Raw genomic sequence first — 23,894 nt, forward strand, 5'->3', positions numbered from 1 at the left:
AAGTCATACGCATTCTTGACTTGGAACTATATCAATGCTCCATCACTGTCGCTGGATCAAAATCATGGAACTCACTTCCTAACAGCAGTGTGGGTATACTGACACTTCATGGATTGCTGTGGTTCAAGAACATGGCTCACAGCCAACTTCCCAAAGGCAATTCGTGATGGGCAAAAAATGCTTGCCTTACCAGCGACGCTCACATCCCATGAATGAATACAAAATGTGTTATCAACACAATAAATGTAGAAAATAATCTACTTCTCATCGTATTGCTCGCTCAACTGAAAACATGTCTGTACGTCATTTCGCTGGAAATCCCGGAAAGATGATAGAAACGGGAATTTATCTCGGACAAGTAATGCTAACCTATTTCATTAATGGTGATGAAGTAAATGGCACATACATGTACATTACAATCATTACAATCTCTGATCCAATTTGAAGAACAATTTTTCATTTTTTCAATATTTTACAGCTGAAGCACCCCCCCCCCCCCCCCCCCATAAATTGCATTGACATCTTTTTCTGTAATGTATATACTGAGGCATAAAAATATGAATATATGGTGTAGATGGTAGTAAAAATATGACGCTGTATCAAACTAACGGATGACTGTCACTTGTTCAACATATAAATGTACACTGTAACATGTAAGGCCTTTAAAGTAGTGTTGGAATTGCAACAAAACAATGTGTTGCTCCTCTATATGATATCCTGGTAACAACTAACATCAATAGAACAATGCATAACTTCTCCATATGATGTCTCCTGACCATTAAAATCTATCAAAAAACATAATCCTCCATATAATATCCCACTACGATTTACACCAGTAGGGCAATGCCAAACTCCTCCTTATGATGTTCCCTTGAAAAATATAATCAGTAGAACACGTGACTCCACCATATGATATTCCCTGATCACTAACACCAGCAGCTTACCCAAAACTTCCAGAGTGTGTTCCATGGCAACCATAATGAGCTGAACAGCATCTGACTCTTCCAAATAATGTCCGCTAGCGTGACTTTAACAGAGGCCCTAACCATTCTAAAATATCCGGTTCAATTATCTAACTGAGGTATAATGTGATGTTTTTACAGCTACAGCGATATCTGGCATTGCATAGGAATATACAAACAAGTGGATGCAGTTTGGCCACTCTAGCCTGTTCCAGAATAAATCTCCTTCATAGCAGATCTCATGTTAACTTCATTTACCCGCCTTGGTTCCATATCCCTTAATAACTTTACCTAACAAAAATCTATTCATCATAGCTTCAAAGCTTTCAGTTGAACTAGCCTCGTGTCTTTTGAGGAGGGGTGAGGGGATATATTTACAGCACTTATTCATGAGAAAGTACTTCCTGAAAACACGTCTCATGCTCTAGCAGTAATTTTAAACTTGTACCCATTTGTTCTGACCTCACCTTCTTGAGAAAATAGATTATCTCCATATTTCGCATCAAATCCTTTAATCTTCTTATACACCTCATTTAGTTCACCTCTAAGGCCTCTATATACAAGGAAATACAAAGCTAGGCTATCATTATGATGTATCATTTTGGCAAAAACAACAGTCACACGGGTTTAATTAATAGGAAGGGCAAAGAGCAATGATTGGCCAATTACCAACCAAGACACGTCCATTGTTACACGCCATATCAAGCGCTCGTGCACATGAATGCATCCTTTTGGAATGGAGTGATAAGGTCAGGCCATTTCTCTCCTCCTCAAAAAGAAGTTTCTGTGTGAATGATAAGGGCCTGTTATTGATAGTGTTTTGTGACCCTGTCCCTCTCCGGCATTGTGGGAAGCCTTAGAGAGCTTGACGCTGAACTCTCCGATTTTTCCATAGCCACTTGTGAGCCGGACCCTCTCCCATACTGGACAAAGATCCCGTCATGGGGAGATGTAGCCCTTGTGAGCTCAGCACGGAACCCCTGGATTCAGCGAGTGATTCAAAAGGTGAGTTACTCGCCGCAGGATTCCTAGCCTCTGACCTCCTTTTGTAGTTAGAGTATTTATATGTCTACTGCAGTTCAGTTTCTGGTCAATGGTAACCCACAGGATGTTGATAATGCAGGATTCAGTGATCGTAAAGCTATTGAATGTCAAGGGGAGATGGTGAGATTATCTCTTGTTAGAGATGGTCATTGCCTGCCACTTGTGTGGCGCGAATGTTAGTAGCCACTTATCAGCCAAAGCCTGGATATTGTCCAGGTCTTGCTGCATATAGACATTGACTGCTTCAGTATCTGAGGAGTCACGAATGGTGCTGAACATTGTGCAATCATCAGCGAACATCCCCACTTCTGACTTTATGATTGAAGGAAGATCATTGATGAAGCAGCTGAAGATGGTTGGAATGAGGACACTACCCTGAGGAACTCCTGCAGTGATGTCCTGGAGCTGAGATGATTGACCTCCAACTATCACAGTCCTTTGTGCTAAGTACGACTCTAACCAGTGGTGAGTTTTCCCCGATTCCCATTGACTCCAGTTTCGCTAGGGCTCCTTGATGCCATACTCGGTCAATTGCTGCCTCGATGTCAAGGGCAGTCAATCGCACCTCACCTTTGGAATTAAGCTGTTTTGTCCATGTTTGAACCAAATGAGGTCAGGAGCTGAGTGGCACTGGTGGAACCCAAACTAAGCATCACTGAGCAGGTTATTGTTAAGCAAGTGCCACTTGATAGCACTGTTAACGAACATCTTCCATCACTTTTCTGACCAACGACAGTCGACTGATGGGGTGGTAATTGGCTGGGTTGGATTTGTCCTGCTTTTTCTGTACAGGACATACCTGAGCAATTTTCCACATTACCGTGTAGATGCCAGTATTGAAGCTGCACTGGAACAACTTGGCTAAGTACATGGCTAGTTCTGGAGCACGTCTTCAGTACTATTGCCGGAATGTTGTCACAGCCTATAGCCTTTGTAGTATCCAGTGCCTTCAGTCGTTTCTTGATATAACGTGGAGTGAATCGAATTGGCTGAAGGCTGGCATCTGTGATAATGGGGACTTAAGGAGGAGGCCGAGATCAATCACCCACTCAGCACTTCTGGCTGAAGATTGTTGCAAATGCTTCGGCCTTATCTTTTGTACTGATGTACTGGGCTCCCCCATCACTGAAGATGGGTATATTTGCGGAGCCGTCTCCTGCTGTCAGTTGGTTAATTGTCCACCACCATTCACGACTGGATGTGGCAGGACTGCAGAGCTTAGATCTGATCCGTTGGTTGTGGGATCGCTTAGCTCTGTCTATTGCATGCTGCTTCCGCTGTTTGGCATGCAAGTAGTCCTGGGTTATAGTCTCACCAGGTTGACACCCCATTTTGAGGTATGCCTGGTGTTGCTCCCAGCATGCCCTCCTGCACTCTTCATTGAACCAGGGTTGATCCCCAGCTTGAGGTAATGGTGGAGCGGGGGATATGCCAGTTCATAGGAAGTGGCCCTGGAAATAGTGGATGCATTGGTGGTCATCGTTCAAAATTCTATTGACTCTGGAGCAGTTTCTACAGATTGGCGGGTGGCAAGTGTAACCCCACTATTTAAAAAAGGAGGGAGAGAAAAAATAGGGAATTACAGACCAGTTAGCCTTACATTAGGAGTGGGGAAAATGTTAAGAGTCTATTATAAAGGATGTGATAGCAGAACACCTGGAAAGCATAAACATGATTGGACAAAGTCAGCATGGGTTTACGAAAGGGAAATCATGCTTAACAAATCTACTGGAGTTGTTTTCAGGATGTCACTAGTAGAATAGATAAGGGAGGATCAGTGGATGTGATGTATTTGGATTTTCAGAAGGCTTTTCATCATGTCCCACATAAGATGTTAGTGTGCAAAGGAGAAATTTCTTCACTCAGAGGGTGGTGAACCTGTGGAATTCTCTACTGCAGAAAGCAGTGGAGTCCAAGTCATTAAATATATTCAAGAAGGAGATAGATAGATTTCTCAATGCCAAAGGGATCATGGGATATGGGGAGAAAACGGAAACAGGGTACTGAATTAGACGATCAGCCATGATCTTTTTGAATGGCAGAGCAGGCCCGAAGGGCCGAATGGCCTACTCCTGCTCCTATTTTCTATGTTTCTGTGATGTTACAGATTGTAGTTGAATACAATTATACTGCTGCTGATAGCTCACTGCGTCTCATGGATGCCCAGTTTGCATTGGTAGATCTGTTCTAAATCTATCCCATTTAGCACAGTGATAGTGCCACACAATCCGATAGCGGTTATTCTCAGTGTGAAGACGGGACTTAGTCTCCCCAAGGACCGTGTGGTGGTCACTCCTATCAATACTTTCATGGACAGATGCATCAGTGGAAGGCAGGTTGGTGAGGGCGAGTTCAAGTATATTTTTCCCTCTTGTTGGTTTTGTGTATCCGGATTTTAATCGCTCCACACCTGTTGACAATGTCTTCAGCTGCCTGGGCCCTAATCTCTGGAATTCCCTTCCTAAATTACTCTGCTGATAAGAGTAAGGAATTTAAAATAATTAGTACTGACAGAAAAATTACTGGAGAAACTGAAGCGGCTAAAATCCAACAAATCCCCGGGACCTGTTGGCCGAGATCTTAGGGTTCTAAAAGAGGTAGTTGCAGAGATAGTGGATACAATGGCTATGATTTTCCAAAATTCCCATGATTCTGGAACGGTCCCAGCAGATTGGAATTTAGCATATGGAACACCGCTATTCAAGAAAGGAGGGAGAGAGTAAGCAGATAACTGCAGGCCAGTTAGCCTGACATCAGCCGTCAGGAAAATGCTAGAATCTATTATGAAGATAGCATTAATAATGCACTTAGAAAAATATAGTATGATGAGAGCAAGTCAACATGGTGTTAGGAAAGGAAAATCCTGTTTGGAAATTGATTAGAGGTTTGGAGGATATAACTAGTAGGATAATAAAGGGAACCCAGTAGATGTATTATACTTTGATTTCCAAAAGGTATTTGATAAGTCTACTACACAAAATATGGATTCTTGGAATTGGAGTGATTATGTTAACACAATAGAGGAAGCAGAAAGTGGACATAAATGGGGTATCTTCTAGTCGGCAGGCTGGGACAAGTGGAGTGCCACAAGGATCAGTTCCAGAGCCTCAGCTATTATAATCAGTATTAATGACTTAGACAAAGAGACAGGGAGTAATGTATCTGAATTTTCTAACGATACAAAGCTAGGTGGAAAACAAGCTGTGAAAAAGATACAAAGAGGATGCAAAGAGATGTAAGTAGGCAACAAGGTGGCAGATGGGAGTATAACGTGGGGAAATGTGAGGTTATTCATTTTGGGCATAAGAATAAAAAAGCAGAATATTTTTTAAAAGATGTGAAACTTGTAAATGTGGATGTTCAGAGTGAAATAGGTGTACTCTCCCCAGTGTGACTGCGTTGATGAATTTCCAGCAAGGTTGGAAAGTTGAATCCCTTCCCACAGTCCCCATATTTCCACGTGGTGCGGGCGTCCTTGTGTCTCTCCAGGTTGGATGATCAGTTGAAGCCTCGTTCACACACAGAACACGTGAATGGTGCCATGTTTTGTCAATCTGTGTAACTGTTTAAAGCTCTTTCCACAGTAAGTGCACTGGAACACTCTCATTCGGCTGTGTGTGTCTCAATGTGTTTCCAGTCACACTGATGTTTGAAATCTTTTCCCACAGACAGAACAAACATTTCGCCTTCCACATTCAAAGGCCGATGATATTCAGATCCTTATGAATCGAGTAACGCTGTCAGATCCTGCCATGATGTTTAGTTTCAGTTTACCATCTGTAAACCGACCCCTTCGAATACCCTGTAAAAGAAGTTTAGAAAAGTCATCACTGTCAGTCCAGGATAGAAATTCAGAACACACAATTTTAGTTTCTTCCATCTCATATGGTGCAATGAAGGTAAAAGAAGCCAAAATCAGCAACAAAGTGCCAAGAAAAGCTAAGAAAACCTTGCCAAGTAAACCAGAATGCTGTTACCAGTGTCTATGAGACACCTTGTCCCCTGAGGTGCCCACCAGTTGTGGAAGGTATCAAGCCTATCGGTGGACACCACATGCTCCCTTTTCCAGGACTACCCAGGCACAGACAAGACTATGGAGAAGATCTTCTGACTTACCCACCCTGCCTCCCTCCACTCCGTGTGGCCAAAGATTAGGAACGCGTGGCTAAACTGTAACTACACAGGGCTGCAAACTATCGCATTGAATGTAGGAACATAGGAACAGGAGTAGGCCATTCAGCACTTCAAGCCTGCTCCGCCATTCTAGATCATGGCTGATTTTCTACCTCAATGCCATATTCGCGCACTATCCCCATATCCCTTCATGTCATTAGCAAATAGAAGTCTAGCAATATCTGTCCTGAACTTACTCAATGACTGAGTTTCCACCACCCTCTTGGCAGAGATTTCCAAAGATTCACCACCCTCTCAAGGAAGAAGTTCCTCCTCATCTCAGTCCTAAATGGTTTGCCCTTAATTCTGAGAATGTTTCCCTTAATTCTAGACCCCACGACCAGGGAAAACATCCTTTCTGCACCTACCCTGTATACCCTTTTAAGAATGTTGCAAGTTTCTATGAAATCGCCTCTCATTCTTCTAAACTCCAGAGAATATATGCCCAGTCTCCTCAATATCCCCTTATAGGACAATCCCACCATCTCAGGAATCAGTTTGGTGAACCTGGTGAATGTTTACAAGTCCCATGGACTCTTGTAGGTTGCAAATATCACAAATAGCCTGTTACTGGGTAAAGCTGCTTAAAACCCTGTCGTCCATGATGCTGCACCTCCCGGGCATTAGGATCCTAGGAAGCAGAGACTCTGGAACCCCGTCCACTCTGTGCCCTCACCAAGGTGACTGCACATGCACCCAGATCCCGCCCTGTCGAAGATGGCGGCCAGTGCCCCCGCTCCCTGGGCCAGTCACCGCAGGGTAAACACGGGCCCTGTGGCTTCTTATTCGGGGCCTGAGGCTGACCCCAAGTGTTTATGAAACTTCCCAGCCCACCCCACCCCACCCCACAGCTGCAGTTCCTCCCCTCCACCCACTGTGGACTTAATTTTAGGAAATGAAGATGGGCAGGTGGAAGGAGTGACAGTGGGAGAGCATTTTGGTGGTAGTGATCATAATTCAGTGAATTTTAACATAATTATGGAAAAGGACAGAGATAGAACAGGAGTTAGAGTTCTCAATTGGGGCAAGGTCAATTTTACTAAACTTAGGAGTGATTTAGCAAAACTGGACTGGAAACAGCTATTTGAAGGTCAATCAGTGTCAGAGCAGTGGGAGGCATTCAAAGAGGAGATTCAAGTCGTTCATAGTAAACATATTCCCACAAAGAAAAAGGGTGAGATGGCCAAATCTAGAACCCCCTGGATGTCAAGGAGCTGACAAGGTAAGATAAGGCAGTAAAGGAAAGCTTATGTTCAACACCGAGAACTCAATACTACAGGAAGCGAAGAGGAGTCTAGAAAGTAGAGGGGTGAAATCAAAAAGGAAGTTAGGAAAGCAAAGAGAGGGCATGAAAGAATATTTGGCAAGAAAAATCAAGGTGAACCCAAAGATATTTTATCAATACATTAAGAGTAATGGGAATAACTAAGGAGAGAGTCGGGCCCATCAAAGACCAAAACAGCAACCTATGCGTAGGGGCAGAAGATGTTGGTCTGGTTCTTAATGAATACTTTGCACCTGTCTTCACAAAAGAAGGGTATGATGCAGATATTATAGTTAAGGAGGAAGAGTGTGAAGTATTGGATGTGATAAACATAGGGAGAGAGGAAGTATTAATGGGATTAGCATACTTGAAAGTCGATACATCGCCAGGGCCAGATGAAATGTATCCTAGGCTGTTAAAAGAAGTAATACAGAAAATAACAGAAGGTCTGACCATCATTTTCCAGTCCTCACTGGATATAGGCGTGGTGCTGAAGGATTGGAGAACTTTTAAAGTTGTACCTCTGTTTAAAAAAGGACCGAGGGATAGACCGAATAATGGTAGGCCAGTCAGTCCAAACTCAGTAGTGGGCAAATTGCAGGAATCCATTCTGAGAGACAGGATAAACTGTCACTTAGAAAGGCACAGGTTAATCAAGGATATTCAGCATGGATTTGTTGAGGGAAGATCTTGTTTGACCAAATTGATCGAACTTTGTGAAGAAGTAACAAGGAAATAGATTAGGGGAGTGCAGTTGATGTGGATTTTAGCAAGGCTTTTGACAATGTCCTACATGGCACTGGTTAAAAAAATAAAATCCCATGGGATCCATGGAAATGCAGCAAGGTGGATACAAAATTCGCTCAGTGGCAGGAAACAAAGGGTAATTGTTGATGGGTGTTTTAGTGATTGGAGGGCTGTTTCCAGTGGTGTTCTGCAGGGTGCAGTATTGGGTTGCCTGCTTTTTGTGGGATATATTAACGATTTGGACGTAAATGTAGGGGGTATGATCAAGAAGTTTGCAGATGACACAAAGATTGGCTGTGTGGTAGATAGTGAGGAGGATAACCATGGGCTGCAGGAAGATAATGATGGTCTAGTCAGATGGGCAGAAAAGTGGCAAATGGAATTCAACCTGGAGAAGTGTGAGGTGATGCATTTGGGGAGGTCAAACAAGGCAAAGGAATATACCATTAATGGGAAAATACTGAGAAGTGTAGAGGAAGCGAGGGACCTTGGAGTAAATGTCCACAGATCCCTGAAGGACAGTTCGATAAGGTGGTTAAGAAGGCATATGGAATCCTTTCCTTTATTAGCTGAGGTATAGAATATCAGAGCAGGGAGGTTATGTTGGAACTGTATAACTCATTGGTTAGGCCACAACTTGAGGATTGTATGCAGCTCTGGTCACCTCATTAGTAAAAAAATTGCACTAGAGAGGACACAGAGGAGATTTACGAGGATGTTGCCAGGATTGGAAAAATACAGCTATGAAGAAAGATTGGAGAGGCTGGGGTTGTTCTCCTTGGAACCGAGAAGACTGAGGGGAGATCTGATTGAAATGTACAAACTTTTGAGGGGCCTGGATAGAGTGGAGGTGAAGGGTCTATTCACCTTAGCAGAGAGGTCAGTGACGAGGGGTCATAGGTTTCAAGTGATTGTAGTAAAATTAGAGGGGAGATGAGGAAAACTTCGTTCACCCAGAGAGTGTTGAGGGTCTGGAACTCACTGCCTGAAAGGGTAATTGAGGAAGAAACGCTCAACTCATTCAAAAGGTGTCTGGATATGTTCCTCAAGTGCCATAAAGTGCAGCACTACAGACCAAATGCTGAAAGGTGGGATTAGAATAGGTGGCTCGTTTTTCGGCCGGGACAGACACGATGGGCCAAGTGGCCTCTTTCTGTGCCTTAAACTTTGTGATTCTATCTCCTCCCGCCTCCCGATCTGCCTGTTCCACCTCAGTCCGTCAGTGTTTTTGGTTTTTGTTCCTGGATATTCCTGGACTCCCTTTAATAGTGGAACTTAGTCCCTCCTTTTAATTTATTATTCGTTTCAAACAGGGCCTGTCACCGGGAGAAGCCCAGCTCGGTGCACACGCGGGACCTGGAGCTTCTTATTGGGGGCTTGCGGCTGACATCGAGTGTTTCTCAAGCCTCCTCACCCAACCGCAAGCTCCATTCCTCCCCTGCGCCCCTTCGACTCTCACCCGCTGCAAAAGCATCTCCAGCACCGGCACGGCTCTGATCACACTGATACTACGCATGCTTCAGATACTGGCCAGCATTGCACCTGCGCGCTGGGCTCCTGTAGAGTGAATTGGATACCGTCACTGACACAGGGGATGTTGGATAACAGACCCGCCATTGGTAACCCCATTTAGTGCACTGAAATTATGTTCTGTGTTCAGATTGTGGTGAAATTTATTAAATAACCCATATTGAAACCCAAGTGTATGGGCTCTCTGTAATCATTGAGTCCTGGATATGATTAATAACAGTGTTAGAGATACTTGCCTGAGAGGGAGTGCAATGAACTTGGAACTATATCGCCGTTCCTTCACCATCACTGGGTCAAAATCCTGGAGCTCCCTTCCTAACAGCACTGTAGGTGTACCTACCCCACATTGACTGCAGCGGTCCAAGAAGGCCACCTCTTTTTCAAGGGCAATTAGGGATGGGCAATAAATGATGGCCCAGCCAGCGATGCCCACATCCCATGAATGAATTTTTTAAAAAGTTCTCTGGACTGATTCTATGATTGTCCTATGCGGAGAGATTGATTGGAAGAGGCCTATATTCCTTCAAGTTTGCTGAATTTCAGATAATCTCATTGAAACATATAAAATCTTTAAGGGAATAAAAGCAAAATACTGCAGATGCTTGAAATCTGAAATAAGAACAGGAAATGCTGGAAATACTCAGCAGGTCTGGCAGCATCTGTGGAGAGACGTGAGAGACTTGACAGAGTAAATGCTGGGAAGATGTTTCCCCTGGCTGGTGTATCTAGAACTAGAGGTCACAGTCTCTCAGCAAGAGTTCAACCATTTAGATTTTTTTTTTTAAATTTTATTCTTTCATGAGATGTGGACATCATTGGTAAGGCTAGCACCTGTTGCTCATCCCTAATTCCACTTGAGAAGGTTAGAGTCATAGAGTCGTACAGCAAAGAAACAGGCCCTTCGGCCCACCGCGTCCATGCCGACCATAATGCCTATCTATACTAATCCCACCTGCCTGCATTAATTTCATATCCCTCTATGCCTTGCACATTCAAGTACCTGTCCAGATGCCTCTTAAATGTCGCTACTGTTCCTGCCTCCACCACCTCCTCAGGCAGCTCATTCCAGATACCCACTATTCTTTGTGTAAAAAATTTACCCCTTTGATCCCCTTTAAACCTCCTCCCTCTCACCTTAAATCTCTGCCCTCTAGTTTTAATCACCCCTACCATGGGAAACAGACTCTGGCTTTCTACCCTATCTATGCCTCTCATAATTTTATATACCTCTATCATGTCCCCTCTCAGTCTCCTTCACTCCAGGGAAAACAGGCCCAGCCTTTCCAATCTCTCTTTATAACTCAAGCCCTCCAAACCAGGCAACATCCTTGTGAATCTTTTCTGCACCCTCTCCAGCTTAATCACATCTTTCCTGTTGTGCGGCGACCAGAACTGCACACAGTACTCCGAATGCAGCCTAACCAACGTTATGTGCAACTGTAACATGACGTCCCAACTCTTGTACTCAGTGCCTCAGCCGATGGAGGCAAGCATGCCATACACCTTCTTCACCACCCTTTCTACCTGTGTGGTCACTTTCAGGGAACTATGTACTTGCACCCCAAGGTCTCTCTGCTCAACAACACTCCCCAGGGCCCTGCCATTCACTGTATATGTCCTGCCCTGGTTTAACTTCCCAAAATGCATCACTTCACACTTGACTGTGCGAAATTCCATTTGCCATTCCCTTGCCCACTTTCCCAGTTGATCTATATCCTGTTGCAACCTTAGACAACCGTCTTCACTGTCCACTATACCACCAATTTTGGTGTCATCTGCAAACTTACTAATCAGGCCCCTTACATTCACATCCAAGTCATAACTATATATGACAAACTTATACTGAGCCGATATGATGAAAATTGTTTTCAACGAAAGGATTAAAATTCTCCATTCCAAAGGGCAGTGGATGTGCAGTTGAGTATAATCAACACAGAGATTGATCGATTCTTCGATACTAATGGAGTGAATGAATATGGGGATATTGCGGGAGGGTGATGTTGAGGTAGAGGATCCGCCATGATCTTATTGAGTGGCGGAGCAGATTCGAAGGGGTATGTAGCCTACTCCTGCTCCTATTTACGTTCCTCTCCTGAAGGTGCTGATTCTGGCCAGGATAAGAGTAAAGCTCCTTCTACACTGTTGCATCAAACACTCCCAGGACGGGTATATCATGGGTTAGATACAGAGTAAAGGTCCCGCTACACTGTTCCATCAAGCACTTCCAGCCCTTAATGAGCTAAGAGAGGTTGGTTACTGGGCAATGCTGTGATTTTATAAAGAAATGCCTTTCATCCCAGCTGGTCCTCGACTTGTCCCTTTAAAGGTGGAGAGCTGGGACATGCTGTCTCAAAACACATTCCACCCTGTTCATACTGAGAATCCCAGGGTGGAGAGCTGGGACATCCTGTCTCAAAATACATCCCACTCTGTTCATACTGAGAATCCCAGGGTGGAGAGCTGGGACATCCTGTCTCAAAACACATCCCACCCTGTCCATACTGAGAATCCCAGGGTGGAGAGCTGGGACATCCTGTCTCAAAACACATCCCAACCTGTTCATACTGAGAATCCCAGGGTGGAGAGCTGGGACATCCTGTCTCAAAACACATCCCACCCTGTTCATACTGAGAATCCCCGGGCGGAAAGCTGGGACATCCTGTCTCAAAACACATCCCACTCTGTTCATACTGAGAATCCCCGGGCGGAAAGCTGGGACATCCTGTCTCAAAACACATCCCAACCTGTTCATACTGAGAATCCCAGGGTGGAGAGCTGGGACATCCTGTCTCAAAACACATCCCACCCTGTTCATACTGAGAATCCCAGGGTGGAGAGCTGGGACATCCTGTCTCAAAACACATCCCACCCTGTTCATACTGAGAATCGCAGAATGGAGAGCTGGGACATCCCGTCTCAAAACACATCCCACCCTGTTCATACCGAAAATCCCAGGGGAAGGACCAAAGTCCAAAGCATGGAACAAAAACAAGGGGGGAGAGAACAAGAGGTAAATCAAGGACTGAGGGACACCAGGCTTCAGTATTGGAGTCTGTCGACTTCAGGAGGGGAAGACTGAGTTCAGTAGCTTTAGGATCCAGGAAGAGAACAAGGAGCAGATGTGGAGACTGGTGTGGATTGCAGCAGAGTGAGGGTGTAGGTGGGAGGGAGATTGTGACGGTCTGTGTATTCAAGGGTGTAGGAGGAACAAGTAAGGCAAGGTCAGAGGAGCAAGTACTGCAGAAGTGTCCATAAATAGTGAGAGAGAGGGAGGATGGGGGTTAGAGTGGACCATGGACAGTCTGTTAAACTGTTTATTTGCTGTAACTAGTTTTCCTTCTGTTAAAAATAGCCTCCTGTAGCCCAGTGACACAAACAGCCCATTAAACTCCACCAATGTCCTTTGGTCTGGTGAGGGCTCCCTTTTGTGAAACATCGGTTGTTGTTAAAGCTTTTCATTCTGACACACTCACAGTGTGAAATGAGCTGCAGAACTGCCGACACCACCAGCTTTAAGGAGACATTTCCCTTTGGAGATGGGATTGTTCATTGAGTTTGATCGGGGGATATTGGGCAGGAAGCACACAGCACAGACATTACACTGCAGCTGGGACATGTGAGAGTGTTACAGTGAGGCTTTCAGGCACTTTATTAAATACACGCACAGCAGAAGCATATTAATCTGATAGGAGATCACTTACCCATGAGTAGCCAGCAGTGTGGAGTCTCCTGAAAGTCCCTTTACAGCCAGTATTTAGGACACAGAAAAGATTTTCAGTAAGATCAGGGATGTATTTGTTCACACAAACTAAACTCCTCAAAATACTGAGGTATTTCACCTTCATTTACAGACACTCCAACTATCATGTGATGGGCAACAAATGCTGGCCTTGCTAGCGAGCCCACATCCCATGAGAACACAAAAAAGTGTGATTGACGGGAGCTGCAACCAATAGGAAAAGCACGGGTGGCGATGGAGGACCAAACTGTAGGTTGGTCCTCCAACCAATCGGGGCGAGGGGCGTGGCTGAGCCCAGATCTCTCGAATTGACTGAAACTCTGCATTATTTTGAAACTTGATTTCTCTCAAACTCCAGGAGCAAACTGGCCCTTTCTGTTGTGACAGGACAGGTTTAGAGCATGTTCAATAAGGCATATAGCATCCTAGGATTTATTAATAGAGGTACAGAGTACAAAAGCAAGAAAGTCACCTTAAACTTGTATAGAACACAGGTTGGTCTCAACTGGAATACTGTATCCAGTTCTGGGCATCACACTTTAGGAAAGATGTGAAAGAGTGCAGAAGAGATTCAAGAGAATAGTTCCAGGGATGAGAAACGTCAGTTACATAGATAGATTGGAGAGATTGGGATTGTTTTCCTTGAAGAAAAGGTTGAGGAGACTTCATAGAGGTATTCAAAATCATGAGGGGTCTGGACAGAGTACAAAGGGAAAAAGTGTTCTCATTGGTGGAAGGATCAATTAGGTAATTGGCAAAAGCAGCAATGGCGAATTTAGGAAAAACATTTTCATGCAGCGAGTGGTTAGCATCTGGAATGCACTGGCTGAGAGCGTGATGGAGGCAGGTTCAATCGAGGCTTTCAAGAGGAATTTGGGACTGTTATCTGAAAAGGAAGAATATGCAGGACTACAGTGAGTAGGTGGGGGCGGGGCACTAAGTAAATTGCTCCTTCAGAGAGCCAGTGCAGACATGATTGGCCAAACGGCCTCATTCCGTACTTTAACAATTCTGTGAATAACTATCACTAGAGAAAAGGTACGTGGAAAACTATTGGGAGTAAAGGCTGAGAAGTGCCCTAGACCTGATGGCCTGCATCCTAGGGACTTAAAAAGCAGCTGCAGAGACAGTATAAGCATTTGTTGTAATCTTCCAAAGTTCCCGAAATTCCAGAAAAGTCCCAGCAGATTGGACAACCGCGAATGTAATGCCTCTTTGCAAGAAAGAAGGGAAGAGAAAACAGGAAATGACAGGTCAGTTAGCCTAACATCTGTCAGTGGCAAAATGCTGGAGAACATTATTAAGGAAGTAGTAGCTTTTTAGATAATCATAATACAATCAAGCAGAGGCATCATGGTTTTATGAAAGGGAAATCTTGTTTGACAAACTTATTGAAGTTGTTTGAGGATTTAATGAACAGGGTGGATAAAGGGGAATCAGTAGATGTCCAGTGGATTTCCAAAGGCATTCGATCAGGTGCCACATAAAAGGTTATTGCAGCACAAGATAGGACCTCATAGTGTGGGGAGTAATATATTATCATGATTAGAGAATTGGCTAACTAACAGGAAACAGAGTCGGGATAGATGGGGCATTTTCAGGTTGGTAAGCTGTAACTAGTGGAGTGCCACAGGGATCAGTGCTGGGGCCTCGACTATTTACAAACTATATTAATGACATGGATGAAGGGACTGAGTGGATTGTAGCCAGATTTGCTGACAATACCAATGTAGGTAGGAAAGCAAGTTGTGAGGAGGAAAGAAAGAGTCTGCAAAGGGATAGATAGTGAAGTGAGTGGGAAAAAAGTTGGCAGATGGAGTGCAATGTGGGAAAATGTAAGGTTGTCCATTTTGTTGGGAAGAATGGACAGGTGGGGATGTTTGGTAGGAATATGGGATTAGTGTAGGATTAGTATAAATGGGTGGTTGATGGTCGGCACAGACTCGGTGGGCCGAAGGGCCTGTTTCAGTGCTGTATCTCTAATCTAATCTAATCTAATCTAATAGAAAAGCAGAATATTATTTAAATGGAGAGAGACTGCAGAATGCTGCAGGAGAGAGAGACCTGGGTGTCCTTCTACAGGAATCACAGAACGTTAGCATGCAGGTACAGCAAGTAAGTAGGAAGGCAACTGGAATATTGTCCTTTATTGCAAGGGGAATGGAGTATAAAAGTAGAGAAGTCTTGCTACCACTGTGCATGGCATTGGTGAAACCACACCGAGAGTACTGTATACAGTTTTGGTCTCCTTACCCAAGGAGGGATACACTTGCATTGGAAGCAGGTTCACCAGGCGGATTCCTATGAAGAGCGGGTTTTCTTATGAGTAAGGGTTGAGCAGGTTGGGCCAATACTCAGCGGAGTTGAGAAGAATGAGAGGTGATCTTAATGTGAGGGGACTTGACATGGTAGATGCAGAGGGGATGTTTTTCCCTCATGGGGGAATATAGAACTAGGGGGCACAGTTTAAAAATAAGGAGTCTCCCAATTAAGACAGATGAGGAGGAATTTCTTCTCTGAGGGTTGCTATTCTTTGGAATTATCTTCCCCAGACAGTAGTGGAGGCTGGATCATTGAATACATTCAAGGCTGTGTTAGTCACATTTTTGATCTACAAGGCAGTCAAGGGTTATGGGAGGCTGGCAGGAAAGTGGAGTTAGGGCCATAATCAGATCAGCCATGATCTTATTGAATAGTGCAGCAGGCTTAAGGGGCCGAAAAGCCTGCTACTGCTCATATTTCATATGATCTTCGCAGGGCCCAGGGGGATTAATGCTCGGGTTTACAGGGCCCAGGGGTTGATTAATACACGGGTTTACAGGGCCCAGGGGTGGATTAATACTCGGGTATACAGAGCCCAGGGGTGGATTCATGTTCGAATTTACAGGGCCAAGGAGTGGATTAATGCTTGGGTTCGCAGGGCCCAGGGTGGATTAATGCTCGAGTTTACAGGGCCCATGGGTGGATTAATGCTCAGGTTTACAGGGCCCAGGGGTAGATTAATGAAATGTCTGGTTCTACGTTTTATACTATGCCCTCTAGTACTGGATTCCCCAACCATTGGATATAGCTTTCTCTACCCACCCTATCTGTTCCAATTAATATCTTGAAAACTTTGATGAAAGCATCTCTTAATTTTCTAAATTGCAGGGTATACATCCCTCAGTAAGGTGAAGCATTCTGTCAGAACAGATACTGAGAGGCAATATATATTTAATGGCACAGTTCTAAAGAGTGTGCAGGGACAGAGGGACCTGGTGCTCCGTGTGCATAAATCATTGAAGGTGGCAGGACATACTGGAAGAGTAACTGGCAAAGCATTCAAGAAGGAACATAGGAGCAGGAGTAGGCCATGTACCCATCAAACCTGCTCCGCCATTCAATATGATCATGGCTGATCATCCACTTCAATGCCTTTTTCCCACACCATCCTCATATTCCCTTATGTCATTTGTATTTATAAATCTGTCAACTCTGCTTTAATCATACTCAATGACCGAGGTTCCACAGCCCTCTGGGGTAAAGAATTCCAAAGATTCACAACTCTGAGTAAAGAAATTTCTCCTCTTCTCTGTCCTAATTGGCTTCTCCCTTATTTTGAAATTGTGTCCCCTGGTTCTAGATTCCCCAAACAGGGGAAACATCTTAGCTGTATCTACCCTGTCTATTCCTTAAAGTATTTTGTAGGTTTCAATGAGATCACTCTCATTCTTCGAAGCTCTAGGGAATACAGGCCCAGTTTCCCTAATGTCTCTTCATGGGACAGTCCCGCCATCCCAGGAACAAGACTGGTGAATCTTTGCTGCACTCCCTCTATGGCAATAATATCCTTCCTAAGGTAAAGGGACCAAAACTGCACACAGTACTCCATGTGTTGTCTAACCAAGATTCTATACAACTTGAGCAAGACTTTACTACTCCTGTACTCAAATTCTTTTTGTGATAAAGGCCAACATACCATTAGCTTTCCTAATTGCTTGCTGAACCTGCATATCAGCTTTCAGTGACTTGTTGTCAAGAACACTCAGGTCCCATTGTACATCTACATTTTCTAATCTCTTACCATTTAAGAAATACTCTGCACATCTATTCCTCCTACCAAATTGGATAACCTCACGTTTCCACATTATATTCCATCTGCCACATTCTTGCCCACTCACTAAGTCTGTCCAAATCCCCTTTGCGTCTTCCTCACAACACATAATCCCACCTAGTTTTGTGTCATCTGCGAGCTTGAAAATATTACATTTGGTCCCCACATCCAAATCATTGATGCACAGTGTGAACAGCTGGCACCCAAGCACTGATCCCTGCGCTACCCCACTGGTCACAGCCCACCAAACTGAGAATGACCTGTTTACTCCTACTCTCTGCTTTCTGCATGTCAACCAGTCCTTAATCCATGCCAGTATATTACTTCTTATCCTATGTGCTTTAATTTTTCTAACTAACCTCCTGTGGGGGATTTTATCAAAAGCCTTCTGAAAATCCAAGTATACCACGTCCACTGACTCCCCTTTATCAATTCTGTTGGCAACATCCTCAAAAATCTCCAACAGGTTCATCAAACATGATTTCCCTTTCATAAATCCATGTTGAATATGCCCAATCAGACCATTATTATCCAAGTGTTCATTTATCACATCCTTTAGAATAGATTCTAACATTTTCTCAACAACTAATGTAAGGCTAACAGGTCGGTAATTCCATGTTTTCTCTCTCTCTCCCTTCTTAAATAGTGGGGTGACATTTGCTTCCTTCCATCTGCAAGAACCGTTCCAGAATCTATAGAATTTTGGAAGATGATCACCAATGCATCCATTATTTCCATAGCTACCTCTTTCAACTCTCTGGGATGTAGACTATCAGGTCCCAGGGACTTAGCAAACTTCAGCCCCATCAATTTCTCCAATACAACCTTCTTACTAATACTAATTTCCTTCAATTCCTCATTCTCCCTAATGTCTTGGATCTCTAATTCTGGGAGATTTCCTGCATCTTCCTCAGTGAAGACAGACGCAAAGTAATCATTTAGCTTCTCTGCCATTTCTCTGTTCCCTATCATAAATTTTCGTGATTCTGCCTGTACTACACCCACATCTGTCTTAGCCAAACGTTTCCTTTTTACCGACCTATAGAAGCATTTACAGTCCATTTTCTTTATGTTTTTTTTTGCAAGCTTGCACTCATATTCTATTCTCCCTTTCTTTATCAGTTTCTTGGTCCTCCTTTGCCATATACTAAAATCCTCCCAATCCTCAGGTTTACTACTATTTCTGGCAACTCGATAGGCCTTTTCTACTAATCTTATACAATCCTTAACTTCCTTTGCTAGCCACAGTTGACTGCCTTTACTTGTGGGTTTTTTGTACCTTGAAGAATGTATAGTTGCTGTAAACTATGCAATATTTCTTTAACGATTATCCATTACCTCAGTACTGTCATACCGTTTAATGCATTTTCCCATTCCACCTCAGCCGATTTGCCCCTCATAGCTTCATAAATTCCTTTGTTCAAATTTAACACCCTGGCTTCAGATAGAATTTTACATTATGTTTGAAAGTTCAATCATATTATAGTCACTTATCCCTAAAGGTTCTTTTACAACAAGATTATTAATTAGCCCATCTATACTAGATCTAAAATAGCCTGTTCTCTAGTCAGTTCCTCAACATACTGTGCTAGAAAACCATCCCTAACACACTCCAGAAACTCGTCCTCCACAGCATTAGTGCTCATTAGGTTTACCCAGTCTATATGCAGATTTAAATCACCCATGATTATTGTATTACCGATGCGACATCCTTCTCTAATCCCCTGATTAATAGCATGCCCCACACTACCACTACTGTTTGGTGGCCTATAAACAACTCCTACCAATGTTCGCTGCCCCTTGCTGTTTCTTAGCTCCACCCGAACAGATTCCACATTTTGTTCTTCCGATCTGAGATCCTCCCTTATTAATGTACTGATCCCATCCCTTATTATCAGTGGAACGCTACCTCCTTTTCCATTTTGCCCGTCCTTCCTAAATGTTGAATATTCTTGAATGTTCAGTTCCCAGTCTTGGTCACCCTGTAGCTACGTTTCCGTAATGGCAATTTACCCATTTACCTCTATTTGGGCCTTTAAATCATCTACCTTGTTGCGAATGCTGTGTGCATTCAGGTAGAGTGCCCTTAACCTTGTCTTCGTGACATTCTGCATTCTAAGCTGTGTTGATGCTCGCTTTTGTTTCACCTGCCTTCTAATATCTTTGCTACTTTTCTACCTCGTGTTACCAGCTTTACTTCCTTCCAATTTGAGCTACCCCTCAGGTTCCCATCCCCCTGACAAGGTAGTTTAAACCCTCCCCAACAGCACTAGTAAATCTTCCTGCAAGGATATTAGTTTTGGTCCTGTTTCGGTGTAACCCGTCCATTTTCTATTGGTCCCACCTGACCCACAACCAGTCCCAATGCCTCAGAAATCTGATTCCCTTCCTCCTACATCAATTCTCCAGCCACATGTTCAATCAATCAATCCTCCTATTCCTATGCTCACTAGCACGGGGAACTGGGAGTAATCCTGAGATTGCTGCTCGAGGCCCTGCTTTGTAATTTCCTTCCTAATTCTCTAAAATCTGCTTTCAGGGCCTCATCCCTCTTCCTACCTATGACATTGGTACTAATGTGGAAAATGACCTCTGGCATTTCACCCTTCTCCAGAGGATGTCTTGCAGCCACTTCGTGACATCCTTGACCCTGGCGCCAGGGAGGCAACACACCACCCTGGAGTCACATTTAATGCTGTAGAAACACTTCTCTGATCCCCTGACTATCGAATCTCCTATTGCTCTTCCACTCTTCTTCCTTCCCTCCTCTGCAGCTGAGCCACCCGTGGTGCCATGGTCTTTACTTTGGCTGCACTCTGCTGAGGAACCATCGCTGTCACCAGTATCCAAACTGGAAAGCCGATTAGCAAGCAAGATAGACTCAGGGGACTCCTGCACTGCCTGCCTGGTTCGCTTAGACTGCCTGGCGGTCACCCATTCCCTCTCTGCCTGCATATTCCTAATCTGCAGTGTGACCACCTCCCTAACTGTGCTATCCACATTATCCTCTGCCTCCCGGATGCACAACAGTGACTCTAGCCACCACTCGAGTTCCAAAACCTGGAGCTCAAGCTTCTGCAGACAGTGATACTTCCTACAGATGTGTTCAGCGAGCACAAGTGGTGCGTCCACGACTCCCCACATACCGCAGGATGTACATTCCAGTTGGCCAAGCTGACTTGCCAAACCGTAACTTTAAAAATTTATTACAATGAGAATTAGAATAACTTACCAGCTGCTCACCAATCAGCTTCTTCCCCTATACCGAAGAGAGAGGCAGCTACTGGAGGCTGAAAAAAGGTAGAAGAAAGTATGAAAGAAAGAAAGGAGCTTCTCCCTCATGCACAAAACTCCCACTTTACGGCAGCACTGAGAGTTCCTGAATTTATACTCTGAAAACAATGTTATTAGCTCTGCTAGAACTCAGAAATCAGTTTAAGCTAGCTACCTACTGAACTAGCTATAGCTACTCATAATGTTTTTATACCCCTGTTTAAAATTGAAATAACCTAATTTACCTCTTAACTGAAGCAGTAATTTCACTTATTTGCTAAATGTAAACAAAACAAAAACTAGTCTTGAGAGATTAACCCTTAAAATCCACTCACTTACCAAACTCCCTTCTTCACATTCAGTGCAGAACTGATGAAAGGTCACAGACCTGAACTGTTAACTCTGCTTGTCTCTCCACAGACACTGCCTGACCTGCTGGACTCAAAAGTACTCCGGATTAAACCCAGCAGTTTGTCCTCCATCTCCATTCTAGCTCAAATTAATGCAACAAAAAGACCTACACAGGAGACCAGGAACTAACTTCCACATCCAACACCCACCACGACACTAACCAGCTCTTAATTGGTCCGTCTGTGTTTCTCGACTGGGTTCCGTGAGCAATGCCTGCAATAAAACAAAAGGAAAATACTGCGGATGCTGGAAATCTTAAATAAAAGGAGAACATGCTGGAAATACTCAGCAGGTAAAGCATCTGTGGAGACAGAAATAGAACAAATGCTTCAGGCACAATCAAGCCTCCGGAGCCTGTAGCCTGGTACTCGGAGTGTGAGGAGGAGGAAGAATCAGGAGAGGCAATATAGAGTCAAAGAGTTATACAGCACAGAAACAGGCCCTTCGGCCCATCGTGTCTGTGCTGGCCATACAGCAACCAACTATTCGAATCCCAAATTCCAGCACTTGGCCCGTAGCTCCGTATGCTATGGCATTTCAACTGCTCGTCTAAATACTTCTTAAAAATATAGTCAAAACACTCACAGCAACCTACAATCCACCTGCATTACCGAGATAGGGAGACAGAATTTCCAAACACTCAGCAACACGACTCTAGTAAAACCTCCCAGGAGGAAAAGGGGGAGCAGTGTGTGTACCTGCCCTGATATCCCCCTCCCCAGGCCTGTCAGTCAAACCCTCCACTCCTCCCAGTCCACAGTTCAGCCTAGCAGCTTCCTGCACCTTGAGCCAGCCCTGCCCAGGTGTGGCCAGTCCAAGGGCAGTCTTTGTGGAACCAGGGAGTGGGGACCTCCTGCCCTGTGCTGTGTCCCAAATGGTTCCTCCCTCCCCTCCCCCAGGCCCCTTTATAACTGAGCCATGTTTCCTTTAAAGTTTTGCCCTTTGATGTTACAGTTTATTCATCCTTAGTTCCTCCAAAGGAGTTGGAAAGATGCAGCCGTTAATCCTGGTCCTGTCATTAGCAGAAGCCCCGCCGCTGCCGCCCCACACTGTACAAACGCGGGACCAGGAGCTTCTTACTGGGGATGTTGCGGCCTACACCGGGTGTTTCTGAAGCCTCCCCGCCCACCCGCCGATTCATCTCCTGCACTCGGCGGTTTCTCACCCGCTGCGGATCGGACACGATCGCATGTCCAGCTCCAGTCACAGCCTGGCATCACGCCTGCGCGCCGTCTCCGGTAGTGAGGATAGGGCATAGTCTGAACCCCGGGGAATGCTGGGTAACAACTCCGCCATTGAAAGGCCATTTCCTAAATAGAAAATTGTGTTATGTGATCTAATTGAGATTGGAGCAAGATATTAAATTAATAATCACTGAACATAGAAACTCAAGTGATGGCTTTTAGAAACTACTTTACACTGGGGACTATGGCTGCACTCGATGTGTTGCCCCAGGGTTTATGAACGCGCTTCCTCCATCCTCTTCCGTCCATTTCCATTTCCCACACTTTTTCTCTAATTCCTTCCCAGAAGCACGATAATGGTTCCCCTTGTCCTCACCTTCCACCCCAGCAGCCTCTACATTCAATGCATCATCTTCCATCATTTCCCGCACCTCTAGTGCGATTTCCCCACCAAACACATCTTGCCCTTCCCTTTCAGTATTCTAGAGGGACATTCCCTCCGTGACACCCTAGTCCAAACCTCTATCACATCCAACAACCCCATGCAACCCCTTCCCATGCAAGCACAGGATATGTAACACTTGCCCTTTTACCTCCTCCCTTCTCACTCTCCAAAGCCCGAGACACTCCCTTCAAGATGAAACAGCGATTTATTTGTACTTCCTTCAAGTTAGTATACTGTATTCACGGCTCATGATGCAGTCCCCTCTACAATGGGGAAATAAAAACAGATTGGGTGACCGCTTTGCAGAACATCTCCGTTCAAACTGCAAGCATGACCCTGACCTTCTGATCGCCTGTCATTTTAATTCTCCACCTTGCTCCCATGCTGACCTCTCCGTCCCCAGCCTCCTACACTGTACTAATGAAACTCAAATGAAGCTCGAGGAACAGCACCTCAGCTTTCGATTCGGCACTTTACAGCCTTCCAGACTCAACATTGAGATTAACAATTTCAGATCATAATCACCACACCCAGTTTTTCCAGACAGCAGCTGTTGGGAATGGTTTTGCTATTCCCATTTAAACCTCCTCTGGGCACATCTATTTACTAGTACCATTACCATCTGCTTTTGCCTTGTACCATCCTCCCTTTGCCATTCTCTTTTGTTCTTTCCTCTCTCTTTCCCTGCCTCTGTACTTGCTTAAAACTTGTTACATCATCTCTAACTTTTTCCAGATCTAATGAAAGGAAAAAGACCTGAAACGGTAACGCTGTTTCTCTCTCCACAGATGCTGCCTGACCTGCTGAATATTTTCTGTTTTTATTTCAAATTTCCAACATCTGCAGTATTTTGCTTTTGGTTTAAGTATCAGTTCTGAGTTACAAGGGGCCTAAATCTGGGCCTCTTCTGTTACAATTCTGCAGGATGTAAACAGTAACCTTAACAGTAACACTTATCAGCACCTTTTGGAGAGATGGCGTGATCGCACCTGGATGCAGAGTGTGAATACAATCAATGTCTGTAAATCT

General features: G+C 44.4%; 1 long non-coding RNA gene across 2 annotated transcripts; it reads right to left on the minus strand.

The window, feature by feature from the left end:
* Nucleotides 1–555: 555 nt before the first annotated feature.
* On the minus strand, nt 556–23,894 carry LOC137348520 (uncharacterized). 2 transcript variants are annotated; one of them, XR_010969124.1, is made up of 5 exons: nt 22,402–22,479; nt 21,398–21,449; nt 20,785–20,842; nt 13,422–13,459; nt 556–5,808 (listed from the first exon to the last, which is right to left on the minus strand). It is a non-coding gene; the product is annotated as an uncharacterized lncRNA (long non-coding RNA). The 2 variants fall into 2 exon arrangements; XR_010969125.1 differs by lacking the exons at nt 21,398–21,449; nt 22,402–22,479 and adding an exon at nt 23,829–23,894.

Source organism: Heterodontus francisci, chromosome 34, assembly GCF_036365525.1.
Source record: "Heterodontus francisci isolate sHetFra1 chromosome 34, sHetFra1.hap1, whole genome shotgun sequence".
Lineage (NCBI taxonomy): Eukaryota > Metazoa > Chordata > Chondrichthyes > Heterodontiformes > Heterodontidae > Heterodontus > Heterodontus francisci.